The following is a 24579-nucleotide window of genomic DNA, read 5'->3' as shown; positions in this document are numbered from 1 at the left end:
AATTCACAGCACACAGAAACTAAGTCAAGTTGCCCAGATCAAAATCCCAAAGTCACTGTCAGAAGCTGCCTACTTCATTTCCTTCTCTCACGAACCCACCCCTACCAGAATCTACTGTAAATTTCCAGTACAGAGAGACAGCAGCTGGGCGTCTGCAAGCTGGTAACTGTCATCTGGTTTCATATTTGCTGCTCACAGGTTCTTCATAAAATGCAGTAATATAAGGCCTCACTCAGAAAGCTCCCCAAGGTAAACTGTCCACAGATGTAAAATAATGTTATCTCACTGATGTTATCATTTCCCTGTCCCAATCTGAATACCCTGGTGTTTACAAGCTCCTGGTAACACCCCCCTCCCCACCACCGCTACCCCAGCTGCTGCCACAAGCTCAGGACCAGACCCAGTCATGGCCAGGAAGGTCTCCCCTCAGCCCCTGCCCCTACTCACCTGATCACATCAACCTCCTGGCTGGGACTGAGCATGATGCTGGAACTTATCCAATACATGATGGGAAGTTCTGCCTAACATTTGTCTGTTTGCTTGCTTTTAGAGACAACTAATAAGCACTTTAAAATTGACAAAAGAGTTTTTCCACAAACATCTCTTCATCTATGTCTCATAAACACCACCCAGGAAGTTCACGACAACATCGCCTTCCTCGCTTTCCACATGAGATGTGAATGGACAAAGAGTTAAGAACAGGGCTAGTGTCACATTGTAATGACGTCCACACCTGCTCCAGTCTGTCAAAACGATGTCCTTCCTCTCTTGCCTCCACGGACTACAGAGCCGCACCTGTGTCCGTGGTACCATACCTAGCAGAGCATCCTCCAGTTCACTCAGTCATTACAGCTCCCTATTGCCTTGATTTCTTTCCAGGCTAAGATGGATTAACATAAAACTTCTGATTTCCAGGCGCTATCAGCATGGGGGACAGGGCAGGGAGAAGGGTGAAAGGTTAAGCATACAAGAGGTAAAAAAAAAAATGCAAGAAAGATAAGGCAACGTTGCCCCCTACATCTGTACTGTACATCATAGTTTTCAAAGAGCCTTCACATAGATTCAGCACTCCCCAGAATAATAACCAAGCACTAAGGCTGAAGCCTCGGGAGCTGGGACTTAATTCCTGTGGCTGGATAAGGTATCTTGGAGCTGAGACACAAGTCAACTTTGAAGACTAGGGGAAGGTCTCCAAGAGGCTGAGTGAGAATAACGGGACTCCAGAGGATTCCACAATTAGCACATGCCAAATGGCCTGAAGATGGCAACAGACCTGGAAAGACAGGAAGCTCAAGGTTGGAGCACTTGGTTTTTATTGGGGAGTAAGTAACAAGAGCTCAAGGATGGTGCTTAAACAAAAACAGGGGGACTTCAAACTCACCTAAAATGAATGACTAGTTCTACAAGAGAATAAAGATACGTGGTTCTCATAGAACCAAGGTCAGATTTTTTGTAATGGGATTTTATGTTTCCTGACCTCCAAGGTCAAAATTCACCTTTTACACTTCTTTATCTCCTGTATTTTCTTTACAAAAAAGTCCTCTCTTCAGACTTACACGTTGCTACTTAACATTTCCATTTGTGTACCTGTTTAATTACAGTACAAGCTTTCAAAGAAGGGGCCATGTCTTTTATTCCTGTGTATGCCTTGGAGAGTCTAGAACACTTGTCACAAAAGTGACTCTTCAAATATCATTGACTAATCAGAACATCATAGACTTACTTCAAAAGAACTGGAACTACTACAGGAGAAGCCACTGTAACACACACATCTACCTGCTCGCCCTTTCAACTCCTGCTCATTTGTCCTTACCACGTGCCAGGCACTGTTCCATGCAATTTATTTATATCCACGGATTTCATCCTGACAACCACAAAAGGTGCACACTATTATCAGGGTTATTACCATGTTACAAAGGAGGAAACTGAAGCACAGGAAGTTTAAGTAAGTGCCTAACATCACAAAGCAGCACAGGCAAGATGTGAATCCAGGAAGGCTGGTTCCAGGGCTAACGCACTAAACCTTCATGGAGGACACAGTCTCTCAAAGTAACACATTATACGTGAAAACACAAGGGCCACATCTTGCTTCTTCAGTTTTTAAGCTGTGGCAGCAATCACATTTTTTATTTGACACAATGCAAACTGCAATTACTTTAAGTCACAAAAAATATGAAGATTTTAATATGCTTCTGAATAATACATTTAGACTTGGGCTTGCACGCTGTTTCTACTAGGAAGTGCATCTGCCCTTGGCATTAAACACAATAAAACTAGCTATTTTATGATTACACAATAAGAATGTCAGTGCCATCATCTGATGGAACAAATAGTGAATGATTAATGCCTCATTGTAGAGAAAATTCTTTTCAAACATATTAACGTATAAATAGCTAAGCAATAGTGAAACAAGCCAGGCAGTGAAAGACAAATACCATATGATCTCACCTTTAACAGGAACCTAAATAACAAAACAAAGAAACAAGCAAAATATAACCAAAGACACTGAAATAGAGGACAGGCTCACGGTGACCAGAGGCGAGAGAAGAGGGAATTTAAGGGGTCAGTGGGAAGGGTTCATAGGAACAAACTTAAAGGACACATGGTCATAAACTAAGGGGAGGGTGGTAATGGGAGGGAAGTGGGGAGGGTGGGAGGGGGGACTGGATTGGGAGTAAAAAGGAGAAAATTGTATTTGAACAATGATTAAAATATAATTAAAAATAAATAAAAATTAAAAATAATAGCTAAGCAAATATTACTTGATTCAAATAACCCAATAGCTACAGAGATAAGAGAGTTCTTTGCCTGTAAATAATAGTCAACACGCACTTGGACGAGGCAGCATCCAATGGTGCACTTATAAACCTCACACACTGTGTGCACTCGAAGGATGCCCCACTAACGGTAATTAGTGCTGACACGAGTCTGGACACTAAGATGGCAATGAACAGGAAGGCTGGTTTCACACAACAGTTGGAAGTGCTGTTCCAAGCAGTCAGAAAATTGTTCTGTATCAACGTTCTAAAGCCTCGTCTATGAGTTATCAGACAAAGCCAGTTTGACATATATCCCTAAAATTATTATGTACTACATGCATTAACAGATTGAGAGCATTCACATAACATTACTTCAATCAATTAAAATGGAGAGAACAAATATGAAAGAGAAAATTGTTATCAAAATATACTGAAAGAAAAAAATAACTAAGGTCATTAAATTTGGTTCCTGTGCACAATACGAAATAGTTCATAAAAACTAACTGGTCAACATGCTTGAGACGAGAAACATCAATCTAGTCCATTTTAATCAGAAAAAGTAGCAAACACTAAGGAAAACAAATGCTTTCCTTAAAAAGCATTTAATTTAGCTCATAATGCATACACATCTTCATTTCAGGCACAATTTTTAAGTTAAAAAATTAATGTAACCTTGCTGAGAGGATATAATCAGAACACAATGAATTTTATTAGTTGCTTTCAGTATGGTTCTATTAATGCCCAGTTGTTTATCTCTACAAATAAAGAGCAGCCTGGGAACTGTCCTAGTTTCTTAGAGAGTTATCGGCTGAAGCTAATGTTTCCTTGGTGAGAAGGCCACTTCAAAAGGGAACTACAGGAACCTGGCCAGTTTCCTTCGCTGTTTGCACCGACACAGCACACTCTGCAGCATGGGCAACACCAGCACTGCGATGGAATCTGAGTACATTCCAGTGAGGTCTCCCAACAGCCCTCATCGTGTTCATTCGCTCAGCTAAAAATACAGGACAGCCTTTCCCCGCAATGAGGAGCACGTTTAAAATGAGTGTAATCATACATTTTGATGGGTGGCAACCCAATAACAAAAGAAAGCTCCCTTTAGAAGTAACATTAGCTTCTTCCGGTCCTGTTCATATCCCCCTAGCACACTGTCTTGGACATACTCACACGCAGTACACGAAGTCCTTCCTTTCCCCCCAGAGTATTCCACACATCTCAAAACTGACTGAATTACCAGTGTATGCCAGTGTTACCTATTGCACAATTCAGACACTTGTAAAGGCTTATGAGAAGCCACCATTCAGAAGATTTACTAGAAAGCTTCCCCCTCACACCCCCCAGTGTGTGCTATGAAAACATTTCTTAACCACCCCTTTAAAACCAGATTGTTTTAAGACATACAATGCTTGCAACATGACCACATAGTAAGAACTCAAAATATATACCATCAACAAAGCCATATCAATTGCTCAGAGTTCTCTTTGGCCCGAGATGCTGGTACTTAGGGGTGTTTCTACCCTGTCAAAGGAGAGACCTTAAATACTAGGAGTAAGAGAGATAACCCTGAGACAACTGAAAACTAATAGCGATTTTGAGCCCCATACTGTATTTAGCAAAAACAATTCAGTAGGCCAGGTTAAACAGGCTCAATCAATTTGGTTCTTTCACTTCAACTTCTTATTGCAACATGGTTCGGTATCTTCACAGGCAGATCACACCAGGTCAGCTCCACAGGACATCCGTACAGAAACACATCTTCACCTGGCAGAGTACACGCACATCAAGGCTGCAGTCTTGTCCTGCACCCAAGACCACCGGTTTCGTTATGGGATGAACCCAATTACCGAAAGAATGAATATTCATCTGTTAGTGACAATAGTTTTGTAACAACAATGGAGGTATGTCTCAAGAAAGATTTTGACCAAAAATGCTGTAACAGATATGACCTAACATAGATCTTCATTGTGATCATCCTCAAAAGGTTCTAAAACTCTAAATCAAATTTACTATTACATATGATGTCTAGAGCACCAAAACCCTCATTTCTAAAAGGGAGGTAATGTCTTTTCTTAAGGACAGCATGTTAACAATATAGCATGCAGTGAAAAAAACTAGTTCAAGATGGATCACAGACCTAAACAGATCCTAAAGCCATGAAGCTTTCAGAAGAAAACAAATGAGAATGTTTTAAGGATTGGAGGGTAGGTAAAGGCTTCCTAAGACACGGTAAGTAATAGCCATTTTTAAAAAATTGGTAACAAATTAGATTTAATCACATTTACAACTTTTCATGATCAAATGACAGCTTTAAAATGGGAAAAATCGCGGCAGAAGATGAATCTTTAAAAAGTAGGACTGGCATCTCGGCTACATAACGAACTCTTACACTCAACAATAAAGTGTTCACTGCGGCGTGTTTACAATGGCCTGATTTGGAGGGAACAGCTCAACAGAGGAAGAGAAGATGCCAGAATTTCTCTCCTGTGAAAAATTAAGGGTTAGTGGCCAGAGAAGAGTAGTTGCCCAGAAGACTACTTGAGGGAGAACAAAGAAAAAAGAGTCAGACAGATACCAGGACAGTCAGGACAATTAAAAAATATGCTGTGCACAGTGATAGTAAGTCTACATTTAAAGGGCATTTGGATTTAAAGTGGCAGTTTTGTTGTCCTATTAAATTAGTCTCAGAAGGTTTCTTCTACCCAAATTTAATGCCAGAGTGATAATTCTTATTTACATTTATTCAATTTTCCAGATCAAGAAACGTATATTTGTGTGGGAAATATATTTTAGTTAAAAACCGGGTTCATATTATATCACATTTTAGACATCTTTTGTTTTGTCTAAAAATAAACTTTAACTCTTCTACAACAGTCAGCCAAAAAAATAAGGATATGAAGTAATATAACATGGCATAGAGTTGCCAATAATTATTAAAGTTTTTCAGCCATAATTTCTGAGCTGTGTTTTTATATAATTATACATTTGGTTCTGTCTAGACATGTCATTCAGTTGGATTTGCAAAGCATACCACCCTTCCCCACAAGCACTGGCAGACCAACATATAATAAACAGTTATCTGCTGCAGTATTATAGGACGCAAAATTGGTAGTTATGTTTTTAACATGTAGATGTTAACTACTTATAACAATAAGAATTTTTGACATTTATCGTTTTTCAAATGCAAATCCAAGTATCTGATGGATGATGGACCAGGTCATGGGCAGCCCTCCTTTCTCCTTGGTTTACCCTCCCTCTTTGCTCTTGGACCGTAAGTGTAAAGGGGTTGCTTTGCCTCTCTCCACACACTGTGTCCGCGCACAGTGAGACCACACAACAGCAACCTGAGATGCTGTTTTGTACAAATTAGTAAGAAACACCTGAACTCCGGGATTCTGTCTGAGGACTGTCAGAACCTGTTTAGACTGAACTGACAATCAGAAAAAAAAGTAACACACGAAAGCAAAATCATTTATGTTCTTCCTTTTAGCTGTTTTAAAAAAATGCAACTTCTCAGTATCATACACGCAATACTACATCAAAGAGTTTTGACCAGAATAGCTAAGATGTCAAACCAAAAAATATGAATACATAAAGATTAGTGACAGTCAAAAGTGTTATTTTAAACTAAAGCAAGAATGCATCCTACCATCATAATATGTGCGGGGAGATGCACAAGTACACAGAAAAACCAGGGTAGAACGTTAAACATAGTGGCTTAAGCACTGAAGGCAGACAGATGTGGGTTCGAATCACAGCTCAGCCACTTTTATGTGGAATAGCAGCACGATTCACCTATAGAAGCCATTTTAGTCTTACTAGTAACACGAGTACATCTGTCAACATCTCACAGGATGAAAAGAAAAATTAAATGAGATAATGGGAACAAGTCTTTAGCAACGTTTCAGGTACAAATAAAATACTCAATAATAGTACCTATTATTATTATTATTATAGTTAACTTAAAATTTCTTCAACAAGGATTAGTAATTGCCAAAAGGTCATAATGTAAAAGAAGCAAATTTAATCACACACACACAAAAATATACCAATCAAACATTTCTACTTTAGGAATTTTTCTCGTGGTCCCAACCAACAACACTGAGGGCACCAACAGAAATTTAAAAGGGCCATCATTAATAAATCAACAAACAACAAGCGCTGGTAAGGCTATGGAGAAAAGGGGACCCTAGTGCACTGTTGGTGGGACTGCAGACTGGTGCAGCCATTGTGGAAAACAGTATGGAATTTCCTCAGAAAAACAAAAATGGATATGCCTTTTGACCCAGCAATTCCACTGCTGGGATTATACCCAAAGAGCCCTGAAACACCAATCTAAAAGAACCTATGCACCCCAATGTTCATAGCAGCACAATATACAATAGCCAAGTACTGGAAGCAACCTAGGGGTTGGGGAGGGGGCAATGTGTGGACTGACTGAAAGAAGATGAAGGCATTAGTCAAAGAACATACATGAAGGACCCATGGACACGGACAACGGTATGGGGATTGACTATGGGAGTGAGGGGTGGGCTGGGTGAAGGGGGGCAAAGGGAGGAAAATTAGGACAACTGTAATAGCATAAACAATAAAATATTTTTTAAAAAATAAACAAAAATTTAAATACGCAATACAGGGAGTGAAAATAAATCCTTCTCCTTCCTTTTTCCTGGTCCAAATATTTTTTTAAAAAGCATGAGGCAGGAGAAAAACAAAAACAATCATTCAGAGTCAAACCATTTTCAGCAGTCATTCACTTGGTCAAACAATGGCACACAAGCAATCCTGGCTAAAGATAAACAATTTTTGTGTGAAGTTCCAAAACTGCACACTCACTTCCTCTGCCCTCTACACCAACTTGTTGCAGTACAATGACTTTCTAGGTCAGGTTGCAACTAACCCAAACAAATACCTGTTCATAATAAAATATGAACTCAGTAAAAAGGCACGATATTCTATTTCACTTAATCCTTAACTTGTGCATTCACTCTTGAAGGATCTATCAAGTTCTTACTCAGTGCCGAGCTCTGTTAAATAGTAACATGGTAGCAAGGGCGACTCCTGCAGAGGGAAGAGCATAGGTAAATAAGGTGAAGAAGGGATGGCACAGGATGTCCCGTCTCACACAGCAGTGCTTCAGAACCTCCAGAGCGGAGGAGCAGATGAAGGGAGTGGCTGGGCTGATATCTATGAGACAAAGCCAGGGCCAAAAGAGGCTTTGCCTGACCTTCATCCAAAACACTGCGGTTTTACAACACATACCATTTTGTTGTAAAACCAAGTTTTATTTACAGTGCTCAATTGATTGGCATTTATTCAGAGTTAAGAAAAGATAAACTTTACAGTGGCTTTGCCCCCAACCAGATACTAATTTCTAAGTGTCCACAATCTGTCCGCTCTCCAAGGGCAGTTCCAACACGACCTTCTCCAGAAAGCATTTCTCACGGGCTTCAGCTGAGATGTGTCTCCTGTTGCTGTGGATTCCTGCAGCCCGGTGCCTGCGCCTGCCTCATGCCAGTGTCCCTTTCCATCGGTGTTAAGGTTACCCTCCTACACAACTGACCCGTAACAGTCAGGTCCCTCGACAGAGCCCTTCAGGTACCACAAGGTCAAAAATAAACATTAATAAACGCATGCTTTGGGGGCTTTTTTTTAAGATTGAGGTTCAGGCCTAAATTGCTCTAACTTCATCATCACTGCCATTGGTATACATTGACTGATATATGCACCTTTAATCAGGATGCTTGCTTGAGAACCTTTACATGAGACAGAATAAAACTAGCAGAACAACTCTCTCCATACAACACCCTATTTGGCCTTCATCTGAGATTCAACAACTACCCCGTTTTTAAATACTCCTGGTGCCCCAGGACATCTAAAGAGTTGACATTTGTTTCATTTAAGCCAAAGATTCTAAATACCGTCATTTTCCACAATGTAATCATAAAATCGGAGTAAAGGAACTGCCACCTATCCTCATTATGTTCCTTTAACCCCTTTCTGCCTCAATCTCCTCATGTATAATATGGGTATAACACTGTCTCCCACAGGACTGATGAGGACTGAGTGAGAACACATGTATGATAATGGGTAGCCTGGGCACTCAGGACTCAGTGGGTCTCCGTGTCATTTCAAGATGCAAACTGACGTCCTACCGCAAAGCCTCCCTGTTCTGAGACCAACAATTTGCTAATTAAAGGATCTCTTAGTTTCACTTTGTGATCAAAGAGAATTTAATATTAACAGCTAGGAACCAGACTCCAGGATGACAATTCTCCCACAAACGTTCCACGGAGCTACAAGACTCAGACATAAGTCTCCAGTTCGCTTTGCACCTATATTAAATATACTTGTAATTTTCTATTCACAGTGAGGTTCTTTTCAAAGTTACTTGGAATAAAAACAGGGGATGATGAGTCACTCTTGACATACTGGTCTAGAGAAAAGTATTGCACTAAAGCCAGGAAGTTCTTCCTTTTGAATTTCTTAAGTTGAATTCTTTGACCAACATCTTAATTAGTCACAATGTAAAGCAGATAATTACCCTTAAATATTTCATGATTTCAAACACAAAACAGAAATCACACTAAATTGGATCATCAAGCAGCAAAACTGGGATGCATAACAAATCATACCTACTGATGATGGCCCACTTAAAGGATGCAGAATAAATGCTGGGTCTGGTGATTTGAGAGGCTGCCACAGAATACATCCTCAATGCCAAAAGGAACAGAACAGTTCCCATTAAAATTGAAACAAAGGTGAATGAGCACAAGATTTAATAACAGAAGATTTCCTCAGAAAGGAAGTTGTTCGGGTCAAAGTGCTAACACTCCCTAGTCATCAGGAAAATGCAGTCTGAACAACAATGGGTACCTCTCCACACCCACTGGAACGGCTACAATTAAAGCCTAGAGTGAGTGCTGCTGAATCCCTGGAGCCACTGGAACTCCTGCACACTGTGCGTGACAGTGACCTGGTCCAACTAATCTAATACAGGGTTTCTGCGTTGTCTACCACCGCTGAACAAACACACATCCACCCCGAGCCACCCCACTGGTAGGCACAGATACACAACAAAAACGTACAGTTGCGTGCCTAAAAAACAAATATGAGAGTGTTTATGACAGCATTATAATGGCCCAAAACTGGGGGAAAAAACAGACGTTTGGTAGTAAATAAATTGGACTATAGTTACAAGAAGGAATACTACACAGGGGTGGGACGGCCCTGTTACACCCACATATATTGAGCAAAAGAAGTCAGAACAGAGGGTACATGTTACATTACTCCACTTTTGTAACATTCAAAATCAGACAAAAGTAATCCAAGGAGACGGAAGTCAGGACAGTGGTGACTTCTAGTAACCATGGAGGCGGCAGCAGTGAAATGGGAAAGGATATGAAGGAGCTTCTGGGTTGCTGGTAATAGTTTAATTTTTAATTTATACATGTGGGCTGAGTCTGCACACTTTATCGGAGGTGAAAGCTTAGGACCTGTGTGCTTTTCTACGTGGATGCCACACTGTTCGAATGAGAGAAAGCATGAAGTTATGAGTGCACGTATCTACACATGTTTTTGTAAGGATGAAAACACATAAATATATTTGAAAGAGCAGAGTGTTTTTTCTTAATAAAATTGGCACTGTGTACAATTCCTGGCAAGCATTTTTCTTTTATTATACTATGACTATTTTCCCTTCTTCCAAATATTTTAGAATTAAAAGTTTCATGGCGGCATTGTTGAATCAGTCTTGAATATGGTCATACATTGCTGCATAATATATTCAAGTATTTACCTTCAAACACAACGTGGCGGTGAACACCATGGTACAGACATATTTGTAGATGTCTCTGATTCATTAGGATAAATTCCCCGGGCCAAAGTATGCAGCTAGAATGTGTCTGATACACTCTAGAAAATTTTTCATTGATGTTATTTTTTAAAATCTTAGTATTCATTAGTTAGATGAATGCTTAACTGCATGAAAAATTTGGCTGCCCAGAACCAATAACTTCTCTGAAGTTTTGCTTTATTGATAGACTCATCTTCTTACTAAGATTTTAGAGCATTTTATATAAATGGGTGCAGGGTCCCAGAGAAAATCCTCTCTAGCTATAAATAGACATCCAGAGAAATATCAATAAATTAAATCTATGACATCAGTGCAGGAGTCATTAAAAAAATCAATAAGGCCTTGCAACGAATACAACAGAATATAAAACCAAATAAAAAACTGTATGTGTACATATGTATTTTTATATTATATGTATATAAAAATTACATAAGAATATTTTAGAAAAATATTAACTATATCTCTGTGTTAAGAGTTGGATAATTTTTACGTTAAGTTTTCTATTATTGCTTGCATTATTTCCAATAAACATATACCAATCATTTTTAAACCCTGTTTAAAATAAATAAGATAACAGAGATCTTCTTCCCTATTCACAAAACAAATTAAAATGGTAGGAGAAAATTTTCTCAATTTTAAGATTTTACTCCTGGGGAATTTTCATCAACTTTCTGGCTTCTGCCACAGGGTCTCTGCTGGCAAATACCAACAAAGTGCACACAGCGGAACAAATAAGGGGAGAACAATGGCAGGAAACCCACGCATCCCCCCTATCCCTACCCTTTGCCAACCCCCCTCCCACCGAAAAAATCATGCTTAATTGGGGCAGTTCCCCACCTCCATCCCACCCTGAGCCAGTAGTTGTGATTTTGTAATACCCAAGTGGTCATTCTTTGCCAGTAAAGACATTCTTAGTTCCTAAGATCCAATTAAACATATTGAACTTTCATGGTTTTCTATTAAAATCCCCATAACTTCCAGGTGCTCTGTATCTGAACAACAAGGAAAATAAGCACCTAGAGACTTCCCTGTTGCCAGAAGTATAGCCTCAGGTCTAACATTAGTTATACCCTATAAAGGATAATTCAGCTCCTTAGCAAAAGAGGATTAATTTTAGCCATTATCTCAATTGCCCTGCCCAAGAAAACTAATGTCACTTCACTGGTACAAAGAAAAAACAAAAGCCAATGGAGTTCACTTTCCTGGCCAACCAAACCATCCACCCTGAGCTACAGGACTGAACCCAAAATTAGTATCTAAATCTCCCCATCCTTTCTTCAAGGTAGTGTCATGTTTGTTTGCGACAATTAAAAACAGAGCCTTCGTCCTGGACACAGCAAAGAAGATCAAAACCCTAGGACCAAAAATGGCAGCCGCCCTCTGGTGCCCCTTTGGCTTCCGTCGCCGTGAAGACCACTCACATCACAGTGGTGACGCCCTCGGGACCTCTCCGACCTTGGGAGACACAGGCTGACTCCAAGGGGAAACATCCCATGCGAGCAAGAGTAAGGGCCTTACTCTCCCACCCCAACTTCAAAAGGGAGAAAACTAAGAAAGTAAACAGCTACACTTACACTGTTGTCACTTTTTTTTTTTTTTTTGGTACAATTGGATTTGAAGTGCAGGCTATTATGAAGAGTTTCTTGACTATAGTTCAAGGGAAACAGAACATCCTAATGCAAAAATATTTTCAGCTTTCCCAAATTTCTTTTCAGCCAGTTTCACAACATTCTCCTTATCTCGACTTGAAAATTCCTGTTATACTTGTTTTTGAAGTCAGAAGATCTTTACAGCAGGGGTCCCCAACCTCTGGGCTGAGGCCCCGCCTGGTCCAGGCCCATTAGGAACTGGGCTGCACAGCAGGAGGTGAGCTTCAGTGTAACACACTTGAATCATCTGGAAATCACCCCCACCCTCCACCTCCCAGACCCCCCAGACCCCTCATCCCCCGGGTCTGTGGAAAAATTGTCTTCCACAAAACCAGTCCCTGCTGCCGGGAAGGTGGGGACTGCTGCTTTGGAGTACAGACTCCCGGTGGCTGGAGTTAGCGCAAAGGTCGAGCTCAGTGTGTTCATGCCTCAGAACTCAACCTGTGGAAGTGCCCCAGGCATGGGGGTGGGTGGCCAGACTATAGGCCTCTATGGGTTCAGTATAGCACCAGTCTATACGGATTAAACACGACAACTTGATTGACCAGACGCTGGAGAGCATAACTGAAATCAAACCCTAAAACCCAGAATACAGCTGCACATATGCTCAATGGATCACTCAGCAGTAACAATAAAACAGTACCAACCGTGGACAAGGAGCTCAATGCTAATGAAGATGATGATATATAAGCAGAAATTATAACTGTACACATGCTATAATCATCATAACTACTATCATTTACTGAGAGAGCTCAGAACCTGCTTAGAGTTTACATAGTTTCATTTATGATTCTCAATTACCCTCTGACACGAGTGTTAAAAATGCCTCAGTCTCTAAAAAGAGCACAATACCCATTCTATAAGATTGAGATGAGGGTCAATACATGCAAAGCACTTAGAACATTGCCTTGGACATGGCGATCAATCAGTAAAGCTCAGCTGTCGTTATTACTACAGTCGTTGGTGTGGATGGTGTTTTTACTACCAGGAAGACAGCCAGAAGAAAGGGGAAAAAAGAATGGCAGCTGCCCTGTAAGAGCCAAAGGGCATCAGACAAGCTTCTTCAGCTTCCTTATCTATAAAATGGGAGGACAGCAGCCGCTCCATCCTCTGCCTCACAGGGCTGGTCCTGGAAGCCACAAGAAAGCATCTTTAGCCACAAAACACAAAGCTAATGGCAAACATTGTCTTTAACTAGAGAACCTCATAAACTGTGGAAAACAATAAACTTTCACAATGAGCCCTAAGTCACATAATTGTGGACAATACATGAATATTCTGGATGTTATTCACACACACACACAAAAATAAAAAATATATGCCTTTCCAAAATCCCAGAACAGCTAGACAAAAAGTAACTGCATGGTAAATTCTCCACTACCTAACGACGCCGATGTCACACTGGGAGCCTTCCACTGGCAGAACTCGGAATTTGGGGGCAAGCATTTGAGGTCACGTTAAAGGCAACCCCAAGGCACGGAGAACCTGACTGAACGGAGGCAGCACAGCTCATTTTGGGCGCCACAACCAAATGCAGCATAGCAGATCTAAACTCCACCTTATTTCAGATAGGAACTTTGGAATAAAGTAATGTTTAAGCTTTACTCTTTATTTCTTATGTCTTAGAAAGTTTCCTTTCACTACAGTGCTCATGTAGAAGTTAACAGAAGGTAAAGTGCCCAGTTCAGGCTTCTGCAACCTCAAACGCAGGCACACAAAGGCCCCTGGCACTATTTCCTCCTTGTGGTCAGCGCGGGCAGATCACAGACGTCAGGCACACAACGCCTGTCCAGTGACATTGTCTGATTAGATGCCAACCCTCTTTAGCCGCAGGATCTACTCAGCTCATCAACTGGCAATGTGCTTTCCAATGTAGTTTTCATATTTTAATCGAGAAAATATTAACATTAGAAGGATGAGAGTTTCTTTTTTGTCCCTTTCTATTTTCCAAATTAGCTAAAATTAGTGTCTATTACCCAGTCAGAAAAAAGAAATCCTTTAAAATAAACAGAAAGGCGTGAAAAACTATTTGATTTTAATTGAAAATTCTGTTAAATTACCTAATATCTATATTATTTATTTCGCTTGGTACAACTACAACAAAATCTGAGAGGGAAATGTACTTTGCAACAGCAACTGGGTAAGAAAATATTTGCATCCAACTGTTATCATCAACAAAGACTTTTACACTCATCAGAGCATCACACATTTAAGTAAGAAATAATTATGCTGAGCCATGTTAATTCCAAATGCATATCTCCACATAGCACACATGCACTGAAACCGTGAGCCACCAGTACAACCAATTAGAGAGACTGCCAGACTGTCGCTCCCTTTACAGCTGAGAACAGACAGAGTCTGCTGGGCTGACATCAGATTGTATTTTAAAGAAAATCCCCAGGAAAGGAACAGTGATCAGGGTAGGAGTACAGGATTCGCTTCAGCTCTGGCTCATAACTTCTCTCATCTCAGGACTAGCAACCGGGGAAAACTGCTTATCTTGCTTAATACGTGGGGCAGACACACATCAATAAGTATTTTCTACAAATGAGGGACAATGCACCTTGATTCTAATCCTAGACTCCCATCAAAGCCCCAGACAACTGAGAATACTCAACATGTCAGGGAACATGGAAGAGGTCACACTTTCTGAAGAAGAGTTTCTCTAATTTACATCTTCTCCCCTTGTTCAGACAGTCAAAATTTCTAGCCATGTTTTCAGCTTGCTAAATGGATTTTCTTTCTAATCTTGGATAAGTAAAAACTGCCAATGAAGCAATTAGATTATATGCTGTCTTCCACTAAAATTTTAACTATTTCACATGAAAAAGTTTCCTCTCCCCAAACAGAATGTAAGCCCAATTTTAAAGTTCATTCTCACACACATGTTATACTTAAACTTGGCATCTGCTAGCTTTTGCTCAGCTTTTTAACTCTGGGCACCAATCAGTCCTGGGGTGAAGGTCCCCCCACCACCACCACCACCACATTTAGGAGCTGGTTCTTACGGGCGCAGAACGAGTGCCAGAAGCCAGCTCCCCCTTCCAGACTTTACTGGCCAGGACCACATAATCAGCACCTTTAAACTCTCCCGAAGCTCCACGCGCCACTCGCAATTACTTCACATGATACAAAAACTGCCCGCAGCAGCATGTGGGGGTAAAGTCCGAAGAGTCCAAGCAGGCGGTCCTCTCTTTGCAAACAAAGGCGTGAGCAGCACGCCCCTCCGGGGCCTGGCCCAGCGGCACCTAATGTCAACACCGCTCCCCAGGAACCAAAGGAAAAGAGGTCAGTCTTGTTTCTCACAGTCCTGCTCAGGACACAAACTACTTGCAAAAAAAATCAATCACATCTCCTCATCTTCTAGGATGAGCAAAAGAAATAAAACCTGGGAACTGTAGATGGGAAACAGTCTCAGGCATTGAAAAGTTTGATGCCCATTCATTGCCTGTTCTAACAACCACGAATCAGCAAAGTCTGGGAATTTTTTAAGCCTCTGTGTTCTGGAGTTTCTCTGATTTGAAAACATTCTCCTATAACCCCCAGGAAAAGTACAGAATGGCATACTTCTATTTTCTTCACAATGAATGCTAATTTGATTGAGAATTTTACACTGGTCCCATTGAAGTAAATAGACCCATTCTTGTGTCCCAGAGGACTGGGACGGGCTGTAGCTACACACTATTTGTCAAGGCTCTGGGCACCTAAGAGGTGGCCACGGATATTACTTTCAGGGACATGAATTGCCTGGCTGTCTCTGACACACCTGCTAAGCACACACAGAAACTAGAGCCCCAGGTTCAGAGTGTCTAAACACACACAAAAGGAACGTTCTAACACCACTGACATCTAACCTGTATAAATGCCTCGTTCTGTTTTGTTTTGATGACTATACTAGGATTGCTGGGACAGAAACTGATAAGCAAAGAAAAACATATCCAAGACTGTCTAGATTTCACATGTTATTTTAACCCCTGGGGGTCTAGGTCTTCTCCTGCCTCCCACAGACACAAGCACCAAAGGATGGACTCCACAGAGCTTGCGCAGAGGGGGTCTCTGTGCAAGTGCTTTTCGAACCAGGAGGATGTGTCTGGGTCTCCACTGGGTGAGTATGGCACCACTGTATGGAAGTTGTACCTACTGACTTCCTTTCTCTTTAAGAAAAAGGCTCTTGTATGCCTACAGATATACATACATGCCACAGATATGTACATACACATGTAGATATTATGTTTGGTCTCACAAATCTAAATTCTATACAGTAGAGCCCTGGCTGGGTGGCTCAGCTGGTTGAAGCATCATCCTGTACAGAAAAGGTTCCATGCCCAGTCCGGGCACACACCTAGGTTCAGGTTCGATCCCTCATTGGCACCTGTACAGGAGGCAGCTGATTGATGTTTCTCTCTCATACCAATGTTTCTCTTTCTTTCTCTCTCCCTCTCCCTCTTTCTCTCTATCAAAGCAATAAAAATATCTCCTCAGGTGAGTATAAAAATAAAAAAACAATAAATTCCATGCAGTAGAAACTATTCTGCTTAACCCACTTAGCATAGCAAGAGTGTAAACATCGAGAAAATTCTTTAATCGAGACACAGTCTCAAGGAAGGGCTCCTGCAAACGTATTTGTTTGTTTTCCAAGGGTTCTATTGTGTAAATCATCTTGAACACATTAAAATCTTTAATTTCACAAATGGCTTCCATTTGAAACCAATTTCACTTTTACTCATTCAAATCCCATCAGAAGGATTATGAGGAACTACAACAAGTATAAAAAGGTAAAGCTCTTTATCAATAATGAAATGCGACCAGTTTTCCAAATTGATATACTGACTGGCCTAAAAGATTATTTCCTTATAAAAGTATTCACAACAACAGACAGTATCCAGAGTTCCACTAAGGTCTCACATGCCGTGAGTCACCCCGTCCTCCACTCTGGATACTGGGCTGCACGGTTACAGCAGGATATTACAAAAGGCTAGATGTTTTCAGAGACAGAATGACCCTGTGAAACTTCTCACAGTATAAAAATAAAATCTGAGAAAACTTTTTAACTCAAAAGCTATAAGCATAAAATTCATCTCCCTGCTGACTTCTGTACCCTGGCCCCCAGAGGAATGGTGTGCAGAAGCGTCTGAAGGACAGTCCAATAGTCAGCTCGTGCGCAACGTGTCCTGTGACAAGGCTGGGTTATACTGAAGAAACGTAAGGTTCTACTAGGATGATCGAATCTCCAAATAATCACCTTTTCCTTATATTTTGTATCGCTTTATCAGAAAAACAAATGCTTAGTATTAACACACATTAACTTTCTATTAAATGTCAACAAAATAACATTTTTTTCATCATTAATTACTAGAATTACAAAAATAAATTCCAATTTGCTAGGGGCAGAATAAGTCTCATCACTGTTCCTTGCTTGTGCAAACTTTCTTGCACTTCCATCTAAACACTGGGCTTTGAGTCAAGTAACTGAAATCTTGGCCAGAAGGCAGGTATCTTAATGTGACCCTTTCTAAAGAGAATGGGAGAAGATGTAATACTACATGTTCTACAGTTTTTAAATTAGCCTACAAGGTTTTATATTTTTAGTTACTTCTGTTCCATTTGCTTATATTATGTAAAAAGAATTTTAAAGTGTTATTAACATTTGGAAGCAATCTATCAAAAAAGTGTTTAAACAACCTTTATCACTAACAAAACCTGTAGAACCAGGAGAAAGGCGACTTAATTGAAAGCCTCACCAGTTTTTCCAACAACTGCAATAGCTACTCCACAGCAACAATCACCCCTGCACTCCGCAAGCATTTACTTAGGACTCACTGTGTCCCACACACCGAAAGCAGACAATGAAGAACAAGACAAACTTGGTACCTGAGTGTAGGAATCTTACAGACTGTATCCTTCTGTGCCACCACTTCTAGGCTCAATGATAAAACATGCTTCAGCCCTGGCTGGTGTAGCTCAGTGGATTGAGTGGGGGCCTGCGAAGCAAAGAGTCACCAGTTCAATTCCTAGTCAGGGAACCTGCCTGGGTTGCAGGCCAGGTCCCTGGTGGCGGGCCCTCGAGAGGCAACTACACATTGATGTTTCTTTCTCTCCCTCTCTCCCTCTCTCTCTCTCTCTCTCCCCCCTGCCCTCGACCCTCTCTCTAAAAATAAAGAAAGAAGAAAATCTTTAAAAAAAATAGAAAAGAAAAACCATGCTTTACAATCAGTCCTAACTAGTTTAATTTTACATTGATACTAATAAATGAGAAACATTTTATTAATAAGTATAAAAGTATAGTCCTCTCCAAATAGGAGTATGATGGGCATATTTTTACAAATAATCTAGATGGCTAAAGGTTCAATCAGAACCCTTTGGGAACTTCTAGGCAATAATTCAAGGACATCAGCCACCAGAGGCCTGGCTGGAGTTCCCTTTTTGGAGACCAGGGAAGCCAGCCGAGAGAAGGACATGAAGGAGTCCCATCTAAATGCTTTGGCTGGCCTTATGCCTCATGGGAAAGACTCCCCATGCAAGACTTTGCATCTGAAAGGGACCCATAAATAACCTCCATCTGTGGCCGTATATGTAAAATAAGTCACAGAATTATCACTAATCAAATAGATTTATGAGAATAACACCATGTTTCCAGTCCTCTCATAGCCATGAACTCACCAAGCTGACAAAATTCTGAAGGCTTATACAATTTCAATTTCATTCCAATATACGGCTAAAGATAAAGTTCAAATCCACTATGAAAAATAAATCACATCAGCCACCTTTACCAAAGCACTTGACCTTGGAGCCAGCCACCACCACACCGCATGGACTCATCCCCAGCACAGTGGACCCACACCCTTCCCTGCGCTTTGCTTTCATCGCGCTACCTCCAAGAGCAGAAGCTGAAGGCGAGCGAGGTCCTTGGGCAGTGGCCCTCCCTTCCAGCCCCTCCTCCCCACCACGGAGCCAGAACTGAATAAATTAAACAGGAGTGCTGAGGTGGTGGAAAGAAATCGCCCGCATCAGGAGGTGAGTGAACGCTGCACCGCCGCTCTGCCAGTGACTCACCACCTCTCAGACCCCTCGTCAGGCTAGACAGCGGTCTCACCGCCAGGGCAGGGATCCAACCAAATCGCTCAAAAATTAGCGGAAAAGTTCTCCCCGAATGAGGTTTTCATTAGTGGAAACAGAATCAGAAACAACAGAAAACAGTGAACTGAAACCAAAAATGTCGGGGGAGAAATTCTCTGTCTTGTCAAACGTTATAATGTCCACAGTACTTGAATATTCTCCTCTCCTCAAGACAAATACTTTTCTTAGAAAAATAAATCAGTGCTTTACATTCCATATTCATGAGTAGTTATAAAAACAAACTAGCATGTACTATGCTAGGACTTTGTATTTTTTTTATTTTTTATGGCAGGGCTTTTTAAAGTCATTGATTAATCAAACTAATGAAGGTTGACTTATAAAATATATATGAACTCACTGTTTTCCAATGTGAGTATCACCTCATTAAAATATCTGTTTTCAGCCCTGGCTGGGTAGTTCAGTTGATTAGAGTGTCATCCCCATACGCCAAGGTTGAGGGTTCAATCCCTGGTCAGGGCACATACAATAATCAATCAATGAATGCATGAATAAGTAAAACAACAAATGAATGTTTCTCTCCCCCACCCCGCCCTCTAAAAATCATTTAAATAAATAAATAACATCTGTTTTCTATCTCCAACATTTCAGAATCAGCAAACCTGTAACAAAATCTGAATGCCGCTCCTCCCACCCCCCCAATTTTATAAGGGGTCGTAGCAGTGAAGAAAACAGAAAAGTTGTGATTCTGAAATTAAACATTAACTCTCCCCTCTCCTTCTCTACGGCACATTCCTTGACAGTATAAAAAGAACCAGAAGCTTGAATTTAATTCTGAGTTCACCAAAGCCTGAGGAGCCAATTGCTATAAACAGAATTCATCGGGCAAGTTAGCAATCCTTTGTGCTGCCCTCTTCTCTGTGAAGTCTGCCCGCTCCACCTCTCCTTGGGACACCAGACGTGAGCTATTAGAGATGCTCTCGCCAAGCTAAAATCAAGTTAGTTAATCAAGTCAAAGAACAGTAAGCAAGGAAGCCAGAGGGAGGAGAAAAAACTCTGCTCTCCTATGATTTTTGAATCAATTCCAAGAACTTTCCTTCTCCCACTGCCAGCAGCACCCATCAATTCCCATAGTAACCAGCCCACGGATTTCCAGCTGGTCCAGCAGGGAGGCATGCATGCTGCAGAAAGAAGCATGACCCAAGCCCCAGGCACCGATCCAATAGCTGCTTAGTTTTTTAAACATTCCCATTCCACCTCCCTGCTTCCCTTAATTCCCAGGTTACCAGATGGTTCTCTCCTCTCTCCATTCCTCGGCAACCTAATGCTAAGACAACGAGGGAGCCTTTTTTCTAGGACTCTGCACAGAACAATTTTCTGTTCTGATGCAACCTTGGTTCAAGTCTGTATGACATGAAAGCAATCATGTTCCCCCCCACCACAGTGCACGCGCACACACGTTTGCTTAATAAGGAGTTCCTGGAATAGAAATAAAGATTTCACAGATATGGGGTCTGGAGTTGAGATCCCAGACAGAAAGGAAGAAGCTGTACTCCCAAAATGAATGGAGAGAGATATAAGGGCTACCGTGGGTGGCATTGATCTCATCTCTGTGAAGCACAGGATTCATCGTGCTGACTGCGCAGGGGCGAGAACAGGAGGACAGCGACAGAGGACTGAGAGTATTTCTGTCCCCAACACCCTCATCAAGGCTACTGCAATCAGGAACGCTAGCTAATGATGGTGATTTTCAGCAGGGAAGGGGAGTGATCAGAAATGAGGGAAGATGAAGGTGATGATCTAAGAAGTCTGAAAGGGAAAAAACATTTAGCTGATTCTAACATGTTTCTAAGGATTACCATGATGAAGAGTTTCATTTTTGTTTTTGTTTTTAACTGAAAGGTAAGGTGGAAACCCAAATTAGAAGTACTCAGCATGGGCTATAACCCACTTCTACAAGATTCAGCATCTTCAACAGAATTCAGTGGCTAAAAGGAAGGGGGATGAAAGGAAAGGGTGACAGTAGGTGCTGCAAACAGCAGTACCTGCCACTGTCCATGGAGCCCAGGCCCCACTGATAAGAGCACATTTTCCTTAGGGTAGACGCCAGGGAGCGCAACTGTGGGGTTACACTGCATGCGTGCATACGTGTTAAATTTTAATAGGTACCCCCAAATAACTTCCCAGTAAGGATGGCACAGTAGACTGAATGAGTTTTTTTAAACATTTACCTTCTGTATGGATGGCACTGTGCTAATTGCAGAACATGAAGTAATAAAATAAAGACTCTCAAATATGACTCAGCATCACCAAAGTATAGGGAAAACAGAAGGAAATATATGAAAGCAGATTTTTTTGTGCTAGGAAGGTAAGATTATGTGTAACAACTGCCATTTATATTATCAGTAATAAATCTTTCTAAAATAAACTTTTTTAAAAAGCAGCATGTAAGAAATATTTGAGCTATACCAAACAAATTGCTAGAGGATCAATGTTTTAAAAAATATATAACATAATATGTAAGTTTATCACAATCCCCATAAGATTAGCAGAATATTCTTTGGAAATTCAGGATCTAAGTCTCACGTTCATCAGGGAGAGGAAATGGGCGAGAATAATGCGAGGAATTATGACAGAGAAGACCAGTAAAGGAGAGTAGCACATGCAAGGCAGTAAAATGTGTTATAAATACGTAGTGATTTTAAAAGCGTGAAACTGGTTCATGAACAGACCATCAAATCAAAGGATAAACTAAAAATTCTAAAAATAATTTGGAGATAGAGGGATGAAGGATAAACCACAACACTTAAAATCAGGGCAGAAAAGGTGAATTACTCGATAAATGGTATAAGCACAACTATGCAGCCACATGGAAAAGAGAATAGGAGACCAACTCACACCAAAAAAGCCAGGAACTGATCAAACACTTTATAAAAATTAAAATAAGAAACCACAAAAGTATTAAACAAAACAGGAGACATTTTTCATACTCTTGGAGAGCATAAGACTATTCTAACTAAGTAGCACATAAATCCCAAACACATAAAGTAAAAGACTAATAAAGCTGATTATACAAAAATAATAAAATTATACATGGCAAAATTTATCATTAATGACAAAATATAAACCCAGTGGAAAAAACCAGCACTCCCATCGCAAAGTGCCAGCTTCTTATTGAAAGAGCTTATCTCCCTGGACAAACGAGGAAATGATCACAGGGGTCAATTCGCAGCAAGAATAGCTGCCCTTCTACATGCAGCAGTGTGCCGGGCCTCCTGGGGCAAGCGAGGGGCCTGGGAAGACGGCAGCAACATTCCTCTTTCCAGGCACGAAACTGACAAGAATCACGAGGTCTAATCACACGACTGTGGAGAGGGAGCAGAGAGGCGTACAATGCCGGTGGGAGTGTAAATCTGCACAATGTCTATGAAAGGCACTTTAGCAATACTTAGTACAGATATGAAGATATTCAATACATATTCTTGAACCCAGAAATTCCTCTCTAAGCACAGTTGCAAGTTCAAGGACAGCTACAGTAGCATTGTGAATACTATAATATCAAAAGATTGGAAACAACTCAAATCCATCATTAAGAAATTGGATGATAAAGTACAACCATAAGGTAGAATGAGGGGGAATGAAAGTATGGTACAGTATGTTACCATTTGCGTAAAATTAAATTTCAAAATGCATACATACTAAATGCAGTATGACATTTCTGGATTGGATCCTGGAAAAGAAAAGGATAACAGCACAAAAACTAGTGACATGTGAGTAAAAGCTATGCGGTCTTGTTTTACAATATAACCTTTCAGATTTTACTCTATGGGCAAGTATTAGCTATTTAAGACATAAAATTTAATTTTTAAAAAACTAATTACTTTGTGATTGAACTCATACTACCCATGGTATTCATATCTTTCTATATGTCACTAATGAGAAACATCAAGGGTACATGTATGGCTTCAACACTTCTAATCCTCCCACCACAGCACCTACACACACACCTGCCTCGCCTATTAGAGTTTCCATCCTTAAATGTAGTGAGTGGGTCATGCCAACTCATCTCTGTACTCAAAGAATATGTATCTGCCATGTGGTAAGACTTCAACAAACAACAGTCAAAATTATGTCCTGGCCCAGTGATCTAATTTTTGATCAGTAAGAAATACAGAAGGACATTTTGTATTTCAAATGTCCAAATAATTCTTCTTGAGGTTTCCTTTGACCCTTGGTTCACAATGACATGCACGAGAAAAGCCAGGGACACAGAAGGATGAAGTAATTCTCACTAAGGATTTGGGTAGGAAAACAGAGAGAGAGAGACTTCAGATAAACTGCCCTCCAAGCGGGCTTTCTAAACATTTTGCTCTGTGCTAGGAGCTGCAGGGAATAGAAAGATAAATAAGACCCAGTCTTTAGAGGAGAAGTTAGGCACAATTAACTTAAAGTCAACACTTACAAGGTGAAACTGACACTGTCTTGGATTTTCAAAAATGTTTTACACAGAGGCTTTTCAAAAAAAATTACTCTGCAATATAAGAAAATAATAAAATTCCAATTTAGACAAAGTTTTGGTTTTCTATGATGTCTTCTCAGAAAAAAAACAACTGTGGATACCATGCTAAAGAATATTCAAAGAAAAAAATTCTAGCCTCAAACCCAGTCAACAACCTAATTTTTTAAGTATCCAAAATACAAAAGATAAACAACTTAGGAAATACTCTGAGGTCCCTGAATGAGCAGAGACACACTACAGTTTCTTGGAAAAGCATCAATAGTGATATCCATCTCCACAAACTCAGAGCTCTGAGCTTTAGCGTCGTAAAGTAATACAACCTTGGGCAAACTTTTTGATCTCTGTGAATATCTGTTTTCCATCTATAAAATGAACAGATGACAACTAAGGCTCCTTCCCAATCTAAAATGCGATTAGATCTCTTTTCCTTCACACCCCAAATATAAACTAAGACCTTGCAGTCATTTCATATGAGCCGACACACCCAACACGCACGTTTGTCTGCACACTGGGGAAAGGAGCCACCTATAATACTTCCCCCCTATTCCCAGAAGGGCCACACACACACACACACACACACACACACACACACACAGAAAATGTGATTACAAATGGATGCCATATATAAGCAGCTCTCTATTCAACTCCATGTTGAAATTGCATTAAAGTGGTATGTTGTACAGTGAAACAACTGTGCATTCATTCATGCCCATTCATTCAATTGTG

The 24579-nt window shown here is 40.6% G+C and overlaps 1 protein-coding gene across 10 annotated transcripts in view; it reads right to left on the bottom strand.

Moving 5' to 3' along the window:
* Positions 1–24579, bottom strand: part of SIPA1L1 (signal induced proliferation associated 1 like 1) — a 421848-nt gene that overhangs the window by 223521 nt on the left and 173748 nt on the right. The gene's annotated exons all lie outside the window — the stretch shown is intronic.

This window comes from Phyllostomus discolor, chromosome 1 (genome assembly GCF_004126475.2).
Source record: "Phyllostomus discolor isolate MPI-MPIP mPhyDis1 chromosome 1, mPhyDis1.pri.v3, whole genome shotgun sequence".
Classification (NCBI taxonomy): domain Eukaryota; kingdom Metazoa; phylum Chordata; class Mammalia; order Chiroptera; family Phyllostomidae; genus Phyllostomus; species Phyllostomus discolor.
The sequence above is the reverse complement of the archived record's forward strand: the minus strand, read 5'-3'. Positions and strand labels throughout refer to the sequence as shown.